We start from the raw sequence: 12,230 nt of genomic DNA on the forward strand, positions 1-12,230 counted from the left end.
GACAGACTATAAAAGTAGACTCATAGGTGATCAAGATATTGGACAATGACTTTGAAATAATATGTTTAAGTAATTAAATAAAAAGATGAAGAAGATAGCAATAATTCCACAAAATAACTGGAACCCTTAAAAGATAATCAAATCAAAAGTCTAGAACTGATGAATTATGTCTAAAATTTTTAACTGGATGCTTTAATACTAGATTAGATTAATTAGTTCCAGGATAAGAAAATTGGAAGCCTTTTTTGTTTGTTTGTTTGTTTGTTTGTTTTAGAGACAGGGTTTCACCATGTTGGCCAGGCTGGTCTTGAACTCTTGACCTCAAGTGATTCATCAACATGTCTTATTATATAATCCAAACTGAAACTATATAATAGAATAAGAATACAGAAAATAAAATCCCTTTAGAGACTCATGGAACTCAAAGAATACCCTTACTATTTATATAATTGGACTACCAGGAGAACAATACAGAAAAATGGGTCAGAAGCACTATTTGAAGAGACAATGGCCAATAATTTTCCAAACTATGACACGTGTCAATGTATGGATTTAAGAATATTTGAAAATTCCAGCACACATAAATACAAAGGTAACAAACAAAAACCAAAAATGAAACAAAACAAAATCATATGTCCACCATAAGAAGACCAGTAAAAATCAAAGCAAAGAGTAAATCTTAAAATCTTCCAGAAAAGAAAAAAAGGTATTACCACTAAAGGAGCAAGTGTGAGACTGTGATTTGACTTTTCGGCAGAGCTGATTAAAGCCTAAGAAAATACACGCCAAACAAGCAAACGAATAAAAAAAACACCATTACCCTTAACAACATGAATAAATATCAAAGGTATTTTCCGAAGAGAAGAAAAGCCAGAGGACAAAGACTATGTATTTTATGATTCCATTTATGTGAAATGTAAAATGAAAAAGCAATTAGATTGACAAAAAACAGATCAGTTAGTCACAAAGAATTAGAAGCAGGAAGAGAGGATTTTTAACAAAGGAAAATTTGGGGACTGATGGGAATCTTTACAACATGAATGTGATGGTGGTTATATGATTGCTGAAACTTGTGAAAACATGTCTTATTGTAAACCTACGACTGGTAAATTTTATTGTCTATTAATTATATATCAATAAAGCTTATTAAATATCAACTAGGTAAGGTATTCACAGCCACAGTCACACAGAAACAGAGATGGGTTGTAGATGAAGATAAAAGTTGCTAACATTTTAATATTATCAACAGTGTTAAATGTAATCATTTGTATTCGATTATACTAAATCAAGAAAAAATCAGAGATTCATGTTATAAGGCAGGTTAACTACCTAAATTATAGCAAATAATTTATATGTATTAAATTGTAATCATTGAATGGAACAATAATTTTTATAATGCAAAGTATGTGAGTATGATAAAGAACATAAAAACAGGTGGCCAAATAAAAGAGAAATAGAATTATAGTAGATAAAGCAATCAGTTCAGGTTCTCTAAGAAGCCATTACAAAGAGAGAATTACATGACAAATTTGTTAAGAGAAACACATCTGAGAAAGAAACTGAGGAGGGGGAGAAGGGCTGGAGAATTTAAGAGCACCATCAGATCCTGGGGCAAGTGTGGTCTCAAGTGAAGGAGAGAAGAAAGGAAGTAAGAATATTAAATATGTGTGTATGTATTTATAGATGTATTTATGTATGCACAAACATATGCAGGATCATTGATGAATTTCATAATCATAATGCTGAGCAAAAGAAGGCAGACATGAGGCAATTAGTAGTATTTTATTCTAGAAAGCTCTAAAGAGACAAAATTAAGCCAAGCTAATAAGAATCAGAGTCATGGTTACTCTATGGTAGGAGTTACAATCAGAAGAAATAAGCAGCTGTTGGTTTGGTGCTACTGGACTCTTCCGTGATGTGGGTCCTGATTTCTTGTGTGATCAGTTCATGAAACTTTACAAAGACATAGGTTCATGATTTATATATTTTATGTATGCTATTCATAAGCAAAATACACATTAAAAGTACTGTGGGACAATTAATAGTGAAGAACATTCTATTACTGTTTTATATGCTACCTCCTCATTTTTTTGCAACAAATATAATACCTTATAATTTAAAAACAAAATTAATCAGAAAGACTAATATATTCTTTTCTTAGGTAAAGCAAAGAAACAGATTCAAATACACACAGATTACATTATTTTGAGCTTTACAAATAATAAGATATATGTCTAATGTGGAAGTGATGAACCATGGAAGTAAAAGAGATTTTTCAGAAAGAGGGACTCTGTCAGAAAAGACAGAAGGATTGCAAAATATATATTGCATTAAATTTGAAGTGGTTTGTTATGGCTAGAAGCTTTGGTGATGCACATTCTAGGACGTATCAGTCAATTAGAAAAAATTTATAAATAAGTTAATGAGTAATAAAAAATACATATTTTAAAAATCACAACTCAATTTGGACTTTTTATTTTCTTGGTTAGATGATGGGGTTTCTCTGCAGCCTTTAAACCTGATTACAACTTTGCTTTGGAAATCTGCCCACACTTGCCTATGGGAAGAACTGTAGAATAAAGAGATCAGTGTCACATAAACCAGTTAGAAATATTATTGTAAGTCGGGCGCAGTGACTCACGTTTGTAATCCCAGCACTTTGGGAGACCCAGGCAGGCGGATCATCTGAGGTAAGGAGTTCAAGACCAGCCTGACAAACATGATGAAACCTTATCTCTACTAAAAGTACAAAAATTAGCTGGGTGTAGTGGTGGGCACCTGTAATCCCAGCTACTCGGGAGGCTGAGGCAGGAGAATCCCTTGAACCTGGGGTTGCAGTGAGCTGAGATCACGCCACTGAGCTCCAGCCTGGGCAACAGATCGAGACCCTGTCTCGAAAAAAGAAAAAAAAGGAAAGAAATATTATTGTAAATTCCCCAGGCAATAAATGGCCAAAGACTAAATCTGGATTACAGGAGGTAACATTTTATACTAGTTCTTTTAGTAATACTCCTAAAACTATAGTATGTAAGCATCTGGCTATCCACACCTCTTTTTCACAGGAGCACACTTTGCTAATAATTCATTAAAAAATAAAAAAAAATAATAAAGTTCCTCATTACTTATACAAAGTTAATACGGTGTTTTGCAGTGACCAGGTAGACTCAAAGCATTCATATGGAGATAAAACCAATCCTCTTCAGTTTCTACTATTCTGTCAGTAGAATTCACTCTACCATGGAACACATGTCCTACCTTCCATTCATGGAAATGCAGGCCAGAAGAGCCTGTGGATACGACCTACACAAATCAAATTCCAGTCCTATTCTGCTTATAGAGTATCCCTTTGAAACACTTGATTCTTACATACTTTAATAGTTTTTTTGTTTTGTTTTGTTTTTGGAGACAGGATCTCACTCTGTTGCCTAGACAAGAGGGCAGTGGTGCAATCATGGCTCACTGCAGCCTGGGCTCAAGCAATCCTCCCACCTCAGCCCCCTAAGGAGCTGAGACTACAGGTGCATACCAATATGCCTGGCTAATTTTTGTATGTCTTGTAGCGATGTGGTTTCACCGTTTTGCCCAGGCTGGTCTCCACCTCCTGAGCTCAGGAGATTCGCCCACCTCAGCCTTCCGAAGGTGCCTGGCTAAAACACTTGAATTTTAAAAAAGGAAAACAAGGCCAAGCGAGGTGGCTCACGCCTATAATCCCAGCACTCTGGGAGGCCGAGGTGGGTGGATCACGAGGTCAAGAGATCGAGACCATCCTGGCCAACATGGTGAAACCCTGTCTCTACTAAAAATACAAAAAATTAGCTGGGTGTGGTGGCGTGCACCTGTAGTCCCAGCTACTTGGGAGGCTAAGGCAGGAGAATTGCTTGAACCTGGGAGGCGGAGGTTGCAGTGAGCCGAGATTGCACCACTGCACTCCAGCCTGGTGACAGAGCGAGAATCTGTCTCAAAAAAAAAAAAAAAATTAAATTAAATTTTAAAAAAGGAAAACAGACCATAACATATTCCCTCTGAAAGTAAGCTTAAAGTCTCCTCTGAATTTCACATATATTCTTTCTGTAGTACATGAACATTCTTGAAAAAATTAATATCACCTCTCTTATGGTGTAAGGTGGGTTGATAAATTCATTTGAGTGTATGAAAGTGTTAGCTCTTTTCTTTTATCTTTTCGTCTACCAGCATAAACATTAACTTTTTTAACTTGTACTTTCTTGGAATGTGACATGATAGTGTTTTCAGAAAATAAAAATAAAAGACTGGTTTTTAAAAATACTCATACATATATGTAAACAAATATCACTCTCAGTTATATGGGGCAGTGAGCTAAATATTTGTTGAGTTTAATATTTAGCTAGTTAGGAACTCTGCTACTAAAACCTACACCTGGTGAAATAGACATAATTGCTGCGGATCTGCCAAGGGGTTTGCAGGCCACTGATGAGCAGTGTTAAGTATTACAGTTCAAATATGCTTTCTGAAACTGAAGTATTTTTCCATTGTCCAAAAACAGATCGAAGTATCTGTTAGGATGGTGACATAGGTCAAAAATTTTCAAGATATTCAATGAATAATGAATATATATTGAATGCCCAGAAGAATAGTGAGACCAGGAAACAGTTTTACAGGGAAATGCTGAGGGCCAGAATGGAAGATGACATGCTTCCTTTCTGACTTTGTAGTTGATAACTGTGGTTGCAAGGGTACTTCGTGCTAATGGATCCTAAAGAAGATGAAAGGCATATAGAAAGGCTTATCAGCCACCAGTTTATTAAAATAGATGCATGAGCTTTAAAGACTGTGAAAGAAATCCAGAAGCATCTAGACACCTAACATGGAGATTCCAAAGGGTCAGAAAAGGGTTAAAAAAAAAATTTGTCAATAAATTGAGAAGTGAAGAATATGACAAGTGAATATGAAGATCATGAAAGGAAAAGGGATATCTGCCTCATTAGATTTATGTTAGGTCTAAAGCATGTTTCTTCTAGAAATAAACCACAAAGGTAGGTTCAGGAACTGCTCACAATCATCACACAGTTGCTTAAAAATGCATGTTTCCAGGGCTTGCTCAAAGCTGTACACTCTGGACCTCCATTGACAGCCTGTGTTATTAACAACCTTTTATATGATTTATTTTATGTATTTTATTTTAGTTTGGTAAAAACACTTAACATGAGATCTACTTCCTTTTCAATTGTATGATACATTATTATTAACTATAGATGCAATGTGGTGCAGCAGATCTCTGGAGCTTACACATCTTATTTCACTGAAACTTTATGCCTGTTGATGAATAACTTTTCATTTCCTGCTCCCCCCAGCCCATTGTAACCATCATTTCACTCTTTGATTCTATGAATTTGACTATTTAGAGATTTCATATAAGTGGAATAATGCAGTATTACTCTTTCTGTGACTGGTTTGCTTCATTGAGCATAATGTCCTCAAGTTTCATTCGTGGTGGTAGGCCTTGCGCAATTTCCTTCTTTTTTTTTTTTTTTTTTTTGAGATGGAGTTTCGTTCTTGTTACCCAGGCTGGAGTGCAATGGCGCGATCTCGGCTCACTGCAACCTCTGCCTCCTGGGTTCAGGCAATTCTCCTGTCTCAGCCTCCCAAGTAGCTGGGACTACAGGTGCACGCCACCATGCCCAGCTTATTTTTTGTATTTTTAGTAGAGACAGGGTTTCACCATGTGGACCAGGATGGTCTTGATCTCATGACCTCGTGATCCACCCGCCTTGGCCTCCCAAAGTGCTGGGATTATAGGCGTGAGCCACCACGCCCAGCCAATTTCCTTCTTTTTTAAGGCTAAATACTATTTTATTGTATGCATATTCTACAGTCATCTATGAAAGGTGTTTAGATTACTTCTACATCTTGGCTATTGTGAATAGTGCTACAATTAACATACAAGTGCTAAAATCTCTTTGAGATCTTGATATTAATTATTTTGGATAAAATAATAGTTGTATTGCTAGATTGTATAATAGTGGTATTTTTTACTTTTTGAGAAACCTCCATACCCTCACTATCTACCTAAGTAATTTCTTCTTAACTCTTATATCAATACTAATTATAGGTCTGCTCACATTCTATTTCTGCATGATTTAGGCTTAGACTTTTCTAGAAATGTATACATTTATTCCAGTCATTCAGTTTTTTGACATATAATTGTTCATGGTAGTCTCATAATTATTTTTATTTCCGTGACATCAGTCATAATGTCTCATTTCATTTTAGATATTATTTTTTTGTGTCTTCTACCTTTTTTTCTTAGTCTAGCTAAGGGTTTGTCCATTTTGTTTATCTTTTCAAAACTCAACTTTCATTTTCATTCTTTTTCTGTTATTTTTCTATTTTCTATTTATTTCTTATCTAATTTTTGTTATTGTTTCTGTTAACTATTGGCTAATTTGTTCTTTTTCTAGTTCCATGAGGTGGAAATTTAGGTCGCCTAGTTGAGATTTTGTTTTAAATAAACATTGTTATAATGTTCCCTTTTATTACTCCTTTTGATGCAGCTCATAAGTTTTGTTGTGCTATGTTTTTGTTTTCATTTGTTTCAAAGTAATTTTTAATTTTTTAAAAAGTGTTTTCTTTGACTCTTGAGTGGTTGTTCAAGACTGTTCTTTGATTTCAATTTATGTGTGAATTATATGGTATTTATATATTGTAATTTTATTCCATTGTGGCAAGAAAACATTTGGTATGATTTCAGTCTTCTTAAATTTTTAAAGCCTTGTTTTGTGACGTAAAGTGATCTATCCTTGAGAAAGATAGATCTCAAATGCATGCGCACTTGAGAAGAATGTGTCTTTTGCTGCCATTGGTTAGAATGTTTTGTGTATGTCTGTTAGATCGATTTGATCTATAGTATTATTCAAGTCCTCTGTTTCCTTATTTATCTTTTGTATGGATGTTTTGTCCATTATTGAAAGTGAGGTATTGAGTCTTTTACTATTACTGTATTGCTGTCCATTTTTCCATTCAGATCTGTAAATGTTTCCTTTATATATCTACGAGCTCTCTAAGGGAGTGCACATATAATTATGTCTTCCTGATATAATTATATATTGACAAAAGATTAACCCTTTTGTCAATATTCAGTGTTCTTCTTTGTTGACTGTGACAAATTTTAACTTAAAATCTATTTTGTTGAATATAGGTAAAACCATCCCTGGTCCTTTTTGCTTATCATTTGCATTGAATTTATTTTCCCATCCCTTCACATTCAGTCTATGTGAGTCCCTAAATCTAAAATAAATTTCGTGTAGACAGCATATCATTGGGTCTTAGTTTTTTAATCCATTAAGCCCTCTCTGTAATTGGACTGGGAAATTCAATCTGTTTACATTTAAAATAACTATTGACAGGGAAGGATTTATTATTAACAATTTGTTAGTTGTTTTCTACTAATCTTATTTTTTTCTTTGTAATTTATTTTTAATTCTTTTCACCTTATATGTCTCTAACTTCTTAAGCTTTTCTTCTTTCTTACTTTTAGGGCTTACATAAAAGTATGTTATAACAATATGTTCTAAGTATACAACAAGTTATGTCACATGCAAAAACATTTTATATTTTAACTTTTCCTCTTACACACATTTTATGTTTTTTTTTTTTGAGATGGAGTTTCACTCTTGTTACCCAGGCTGGAGTGCAATGGTGCAATCTCAGCTCACTGCAACCTCAACCTCCTGGGTTCAGGCAATTCTCCTTCCTCAGTCTCCTGAGTAGCTGGGATTACAGGCACATGCCACCATGCCCAGCTAATTTTCTGTATTTTTAGTAGAGACGGGGTTTCACCAGGTGGACCAGGATGGTCTCGATTTCTTGACCTTGTGATCCACCCACCTCGGCCTCCCAAAGTGCTGGGATTACAGGTGTGAGCCACCACGCCGGCCCATATTTTATGTTAATGTCACAACTTATATATATTAATACTGCATATCTTTTAATAATTCTTTAGTTATAATTACTTTTAAAGCTAGAATTAAAAGTTGTTTACTCACCACCATTACTGTAATACAATATTCTGTTTATTTAATATTTTCCTTTTTTTTTTAAATTTTTTATTGCATTTTAGGTTTGGGGGTACATGTGCAGAACATGCAAGACAGTTGCATAGGTAAACACATGGCAGTGTGTTTTGCTTCCTTTCTCCCCTTAACCCACATTTGGCATTTCTCCCCAGACTATCCCTCCCCACCTCCCCTTCCCGCTAGCCCTTCCCTTTTCCCCCAACAGATCCCAGTGTTTAATACTCCCCTCCCTGTGTCCATGTGTTCTCATTTTTCATCACCCGCCTATGAGTGAGAATATGCAGTGTTTCATTTTCTGTTCTTGTGTCAGTTTGCTGAGAATGATGTTCTCCAGATTCATCCATGTCCCTACAAATGACACAAACTCATCATTTCTGATTGCTGCATAATATTCCATGGTGTATATGTGCCACATTTTCCCAATCCAGTCTATCATTGATGAGCATTTTGGTTGATTCCAGGTCTTTGCTATTGTAAACAGTGCTGCAATGAACATTTTTGTGCATGTGTCCTTATAGTAGAACGATTTATAGTCCTTTGGATATATACCCAGTAATGGGATTGCTGGGTCAAATGGAATTTCTATTTCTAAGGCCTTGAGGAATCACCACACTGTCTTCCACAATGGTTGAACTAATTTACACTCCCACCAACAGTGTAAAAGTGTTCCTTTTTCTCCACATCCTCTCCAGCATCTGTTGTCTCCAGATTTTTTAATGATCGCCATTCTAACTGGCGTGAGATGGTATCTCAATGTGGTTTTGATTTGCATCTCTCTGATGACCAGTGACGATGAGCATTTTTTCATATGATTGTTGGCCTCATATATGTCTTCTTTTGTAAAGTGTCTGTTCATATCCTTTGCCCACTTTTGAATGGGCTTGTTCATTTTTTTCCTGTAAATCTGTTTGAGTTCTTTGTAAATTCTGGATATCAGCCCTTTGTCAGATGGGTAAACTGCAAAAATTTTTTCCGATTCTGTTGGTTGCTGATTCACTCTAGTGACTGTTTCTTTTGCCGTGCAGAAGCTGTGGAGTTTGATTAGGTCACTTTTGTCTATTTTGGCCTTTGTTGTCAATGCTTTTGGTGTTTTGCTCATGAAGTCCTTGCCTACTCCTATGTCTTGGATGGTTTTGCCTAGATTTTCCTCTAGGGTTTTTATGGTGCCAGGTCTTATGTTTAAGTCTTTAATCCATCTGGAGTTAATTTTGGTGTAAGGTGTCAGGAAGGGGTCCAGTTTCTGCTTTCTGCACATGGCTAGCCAGTTTTCCCAACACCATTTGTTGAACAGGGAATCCTTTCCCCATTGCTTGTTTTTGTCAGGTTTATCAAAGATTGTATGGTTGTAGATATGTTGTGTTGCCTCCGATGCCTCTGTTCTGTTCCATTGGTCTATATCTCTGTTTTGGTACCAGTACCATGCTGTTTTGATTACTGTAGCCTTGTAGTATAGTTTGAAATCCGGTAGTGTGATGCCCCGCACTGTGTTCTTTTTGCTTAGAATTGACTTGGCTATGTGGGCTCTTTTTTGGTTCCATATGAAGGTCATGGTGGTTTTTTCCAGTTCTGTGAAGAAAGTCAATGGTAGCTTGATGGGTATAGCATTGATTCTGTAAATTATGTTGGGCAGTATAGCCATTTTTATGATATTAATTCTTCCTAACCATGAACATGGAATGTTTCTCCATCAGTTTGTGTCCTCTCTGATTTCGTTGAGCAGTGGCTTGTAGTTTTCCTTGAAGAGGTCCCTTCCGTTCCTTGTGAGTTGTATTCCAAGGTATTTTATTCTTTTTGAGGCAATTGTGAATGGCAGTTCGTTCTTGATTTGGCTTTCTTTAAGTCTGTTATTGGTGTAGAGGAAGGCTTGTGATTTTTGCACATTGATTTTATATCCTGAGACTTTGCTGAAGTTGCTTATCAGTTTCAGGAGTTTTTGGGCTGAGGCGGTGGGGTCTTCTAGGTATACTATCATGTCGTCTGCAAATAGAGACAATTTGGCTTCCACCTTTCCAATTTGAATACCCTTTATTTCTTTTTCTTGCCTGATTGCTGTGGCCAGAACTTTCAGTATTATATTGAATAGGAGTGGTGAAAGAGGGCATCCTTGTCTAGTGCCGAACTTCACAGGGAATGCTTCCAGTTTTTGCCCATTCAGTATGATATTGGCTGTTGCTTTGTCATAAATAGCTTTTATTACTTTAAGGTACGTTCCATCGATACTGAGTTTATTGAGGGTTTTTAGCATAAAGGGCTGTTGAATTTTGTCAAATGTCTTCTCTGCGTCAATTGAGATAATCATGTGGTTTTTGTTTTTGGTTCTGTTTATGTGGTGAATTATGTTTATAGACTTGCGTATGTTGAACCAGCCTTGCATCCTCGTGACGAATGCTACTTGATCATGATGGATACGTTTTTTGATTTGCTGTTGCAATCGGCTTGCCAATATTTTACTGAAGATTTTTGCATCTATGTTCATCATAGATATTGGCCTGAAGTTTTCTTTTCTTGTTGAGTCTCTGCCGGGTTTTGGTATCAGGATGATATTGGTCTCATAGAATGATTTGGGAAGGATTCCTTTTTGGATTATTTGGAATAGTTTCAGAAGGAATGGTACCAGCTCCTTTTTGTGTGTCTGGTAGAATTCGGCTGTGAACCCGTCTGGACCTGGGCTTTTTTTGCGTGGTAGGCTCTTAATTGCTGCCTCGACTTATGCCCTTGTTACTGGTCTATTCATAGCTTCAGCCTCCTCCTGGTTTAGGCTTGGGAGGACAGAGGAGTCCAGGAATTTATCTGTTTCTTCCAGGTTTACTAGTTTATGTGCATAGAGTTGTTTGTAATATTCTCTGATGTTGGTTTGAATTTCTGTGGAATCTGTGGTGATTTCCCCTTTGTCATTTTTTATTGCATCTATTTGGTTGTTCTCTCTTTTGTTTTTAATCAATCTGGCTAGTGGTCTGTCTATTTTGTTGATCTTTTCAAAAAACCAGCTCTTGGATTTATTGATTTTTTGGACGGTTTTTCATGTCTCAATCTCCTTCAGCTCAGCTCTGATCTTAGTTATTTCTTGTCTTCTGCTGGGTTTTGAGTTTTTTTGATCTTGCTCCTCTAGCTCTTTCAATTTCGACGATAGGGTGTCAATTTTGGATCTCTCCATTCTTCTCATATGGGCACTTATTGCTATATACTTTCCTCTAGAGACTGCTTTAAATGTATCCCAGAGATTCTGGCATGTTGTGTCTTCGTTCTCATTGGTTTCGAAGAACTTCCTTATTTCTGTCTTCATTTCTTGTTTATCCAGTCAACATTCAAGAGCCAGTTGTTCAGTTTCCATGGAGCTGTGCAGTTCTGGGTTGGTTCCTGAATTCTGAGTTCTAACTTAATTGCACTATGGTCTGAGAGGCTGTTGGTTATGATTTCAGTTGTTTTGCATGTGCTGAGGAGTGCTTTACTTCCAATTATGTGGTCAATTTTAGAGTAGGTGTAATGTGGTGCTGAGAAGAATGTATATTCTGTGGATTTGGGGTGGAGAGTTCTGTAAATGTCTATCAGGTTTGCTTGTTCCAGGTCTGAGTTCAAGCCCTGGATATCCTTGTTGATTTTCTGTCTGGTTGATCTGTCTAATATTGACCGTGGAGTGTTAAAGTCTCCCACTATTATTGTGTGGGAGTCTAAGTCTCTTTGTAAGTCATTAAGAACTTGCCTTATGTATCTGGGTGCTCCTGCATTGGGTCCATATGTTTAGGATTGTTAACTCTTTTTGTTGTATCAATCCTTTTACCATTATGTAATGGCCTTCTTTGTCTCTTTTGATCATTGTTGCTTTAAAGTCTATTTTATCAGAGATGAGAATTGCAACTCCTGCTTTTTTTTGCTCTCCATTTTCTTGGTAAATCTTCCTCCATTCCTTTATTTTGAGTCTTTGTGTATCCTTGCATGTGAGATGGGTTTCCTGAATACAGCACACTGATGAGTTTTGGATTTTTATCCAATTTGCCCGTTTGTCTCTTTTGATTGGTGCATTTAGTCCATTTACATTTAGGGTTAATATTGTTATATGTGAATTTGATACTGCCATTTTGATGCTAAGTGGCCGTTTTGCCCGTTAGTTGTTGTAGATTCTTCATTATGTTGATGCTCTTTAGCATTTAGTGTGATTTTGGAATGGCTGGTACTGGTTGT

At 36.2% G+C, this 12,230-nt stretch overlaps 1 long non-coding RNA gene across 2 annotated transcripts in view; it reads right to left on the reverse strand.

Annotated features, from left to right (window-relative positions):
• Window positions 1-1,314: 1,314 nt before the first annotated feature.
• The window catches only part of LOC118145488 (uncharacterized), a 131,995-nt gene continuing 121,079 nt past the window's right edge, over window positions 1,315-12,230 (reverse strand). Inside the window, exons 4-5 of one of the 2 annotated variants that reach the window (XR_013523390.1) lie at window positions 2,779-2,888; window positions 1,315-2,569 (exon numbers count right to left, since the gene is read on the reverse strand). This is a non-coding gene — a long non-coding RNA (uncharacterized LOC118145488). Of the gene's footprint in view, window positions 2,889-12,230 lie in introns of both variants that reach the window. The other variant, XR_013523389.1, reaches the window with a different exon arrangement.

Source organism: Callithrix jacchus, chromosome 10, assembly GCF_049354715.1.
Source record: "Callithrix jacchus isolate 240 chromosome 10, calJac240_pri, whole genome shotgun sequence".
NCBI lineage: Eukaryota > Metazoa > Chordata > Mammalia > Primates > Cebidae > Callithrix > Callithrix jacchus.